The sequence below is a fragment of the Rosa chinensis genome, chromosome 2, assembly GCF_002994745.2.
Source record: "Rosa chinensis cultivar Old Blush chromosome 2, RchiOBHm-V2, whole genome shotgun sequence".
Classification (NCBI taxonomy): domain Eukaryota; kingdom Viridiplantae; phylum Streptophyta; class Magnoliopsida; order Rosales; family Rosaceae; genus Rosa; species Rosa chinensis.
In genome coordinates, this window is record NC_037089.1 from 57,219,115 (window position 1) to 57,222,036 (window position 2,922).

Sequence of the window (2,922 nt, forward strand, 5' to 3'; positions counted from 1 at the left end):
TTGGATTTGGATTTGCAAGAGAAACCTAAGCTGTTGTCACTAACCTAGACTAAAAAAAACCATTGTTACCAGTAATTGGTTTCATTGGTAGATTGATTTTCTGATTGTGAAATCTAACCAAAGCACTGAGCAACCAAAGAGACATTGCAAATCCCAATTTTATAATTATTCAATTACGATCATAACTGAAAGACAAGAGTTAACATTGCTAGCTCGTAACCGCCTTCAAAAAAAAAGAACCATGTCCATAGCCATAGGCACAAGAAGGGATCATGGAACCATGACATCCATTAATCTCAGCAAACTTTCTCTCAGAAAGATGATGATCAAGATTCATCACAGAGAATGGTACTGAAAATTTGGCAGGACCATTTATTTTGTGGATTTGTTCCATCACATTCTTCTTGAGCTCCTCCATTGTAGCCTTCAACATCTGGAGCCCATCCAATCCAAGTTCCTCAATTGGCTTCTCCCACCAACAATGACTCGATCGCTGGCTGTCTTTACTCATCTTGTCAAGCTCTTCTCCTCGCTTTTTCTCAGCCTCCAGTCGGCCTTGAGTCCCGGTTAGCTGCATGTTGAGCTCATGTTCAACACTAGCCTTCCTGGGGTACAGAGCTTGTTGAGTACGTACTACTGGGAAATGATGAAGGGCTTGGAGAAAGAAAGCGGCCGATGAGGGTCTTAATGCTAGGATGGCCGAAAGAGAAGGGTTTGTTGGAAGGAGAAAAGACTACTATTGCAATCTCAACTCCACAAAGTGTGCAGAGCTCACTAGCCTTCTTGAACAGTCCTGCACAACGTTTCGAGAATGTGACTTGTAAATTACTCCTGTTGGGAATTTTGGTGATTGCAATCTTTTGGCGACCCTGGCTCGGCTTCTTGATCTGCATTGCCATAGTAGAAACTTGAATTTTTGGAGGATATATAGACAATCAGAGACAGCTTTTGTTGTGTAGTTGATCAACTTGTGATGGTTTGGGGGTATCCAGAAGCATGTATTTATACCAGTGCTCTTAAAGTAGCACAATTATTGTCCCAATGGGGACTTAATGCTCCAATTACCATAGATGATTTCCACAAGATCTTCTGGAAGTTACGATTTCTTCTCCACTTAAGTGGTATAATTACTATGAGAACTAATAATAACACATTATGATTGACATGATATGCACATCCACTTACAAAACGTCTTGTAGTAGCTGCAGCCTGCACCTGACTGTAAGTCTGAAACAATGAGCTCTTGCTTCTTTTGGTTATTCTATTCAAGGCTCATTCAATTGCAAATCGTTCAACATATTGCTTTAAGCCTTTTACTAAATTAAAAACAAAAACACACATGTTTTCTTGCTTGGCAGTGGCACCATGTTACATATATGTGAAATCCAAGGCTAGCTCAATCAACTATCTGATTGTTGTGTAAAGGTCACGCCACTCCTGAACTAACTAGGAGTTGTTCGGCAGAGCTAAAGGCAGGAGTCCCAGCCTAAGTACAATTGTTGTTGTATTTCAAAGCAGCTTCATCTGAAAGACCTCAGATAGTGATTTTTATGCACAATCCATGTTGGATAATCAAATTCATGTACTCATGAAACGAACCCACCAAATTTATAACATTCATAACCAAAAAAGAGACAGAAAATGTTTACGACATTGGAATCCTTTCATTCCTTTGGATATTTTTCCCAAAAGAGCAAAGTGTTCATTCCATCCATTCCTCAGCAATGCATAGAAGGTTAGTGAGTGAGAACTGTGAGATATTAACATGAAGAAAACGACATTTTCTGTCTAAAATGGGTGAGCCATCCCATTTGCCGATTGAATCAGCCTGAAAACACCCCAAGTTGATAACCAAAGCTGAATCTGTCTCTACAATGACCTTACATGCATGTGTTCATCTCTAGCAGTTCTAAGTCTAAAGTAGAGACTCCACACCTCAGCACCTAATATCTCACCTCCCGTATTAATTATAGTTACAGAAATGTTCCCTTCTTGAGCTATCTCCATTCAGCTTAACATAGCCTTGTGGAGGAGGTTGCCACTTTAATACAAAAAGACTTGCCAGAGACTGGTCTATTGGCATCCACCTAGTTGAAGGGCATAATACAGAGCGCACCTCCATTTCCAGATGTGCTGAGGTTTATTACAATTCAGAATATCCGTTAGCCAGTCCTTCAAAATTTTTAGACGCAGTAAGAGTGCAGCAGCTACCTCAGATCATCTTTCATAGGTAATAAGTATATGATAAGGTAGACTTAATTAACTGGAGCATTGTATAATATATAAGTCATAAACTTAGTTATTTCTTTTAGCCCTGTAAGAGTACGTTAGTTAAAAAGAGCCTGTCCTAGAGGAATCCTCAAGTCGTAGCTAAAGCTCCGCTTCAGGGAGCGAGCTAAAGAGCTATAATTATTGCATATAGAGAACACATTCTTCACATACTACTGCTGGTTCACCAGAGTCAGTTTGATAACAAAAGCTGAATTTACAATTACAAGTAGGACACCAAATACAAGTATCAGTCGATCATATTACTACAAAACCCGGTAGGTAAAGTTTATGATGTCCATGACCATATCAACTTTAAGGCTTCAAGCACCTCGTTACCTTAAAATGTTCCATTTCTGTTCAGCAATAAAGAAATCAGCAACAAGAGCATCAGATTTTATAGATTCAGAGGGAATGGAGGCCTTTAGTGCTAGAGAAACTTCACAATACCGTCAATATATAAAGCTTACTTGTAAACTTTAAACTTGCCTCCAAAGCTCGGTCAGCAGCTAAATCTCATCTCCATCATCCTTCACAGTTAAAAACAATATACCTCAAGCATTGTATTTTCTTTTAACATATATAGCCTTGTGGAGGAGGCTGTACTTCAGTATTAGACGTTGGTCTAGTGGCTTCCACCCGAGACTCAATGAA

The 2,922-nt window shown here is 39.4% G+C and overlaps 1 pseudogene; it reads right to left on the reverse strand.

Annotated features, from left to right (window-relative positions):
* Positions 1-208: 208 nt before the first annotated feature.
* Positions 209-899, reverse strand: LOC112184596 (annotated as a pseudogene).
* Positions 900-2,922: the final 2,023 nt, after the last annotated feature.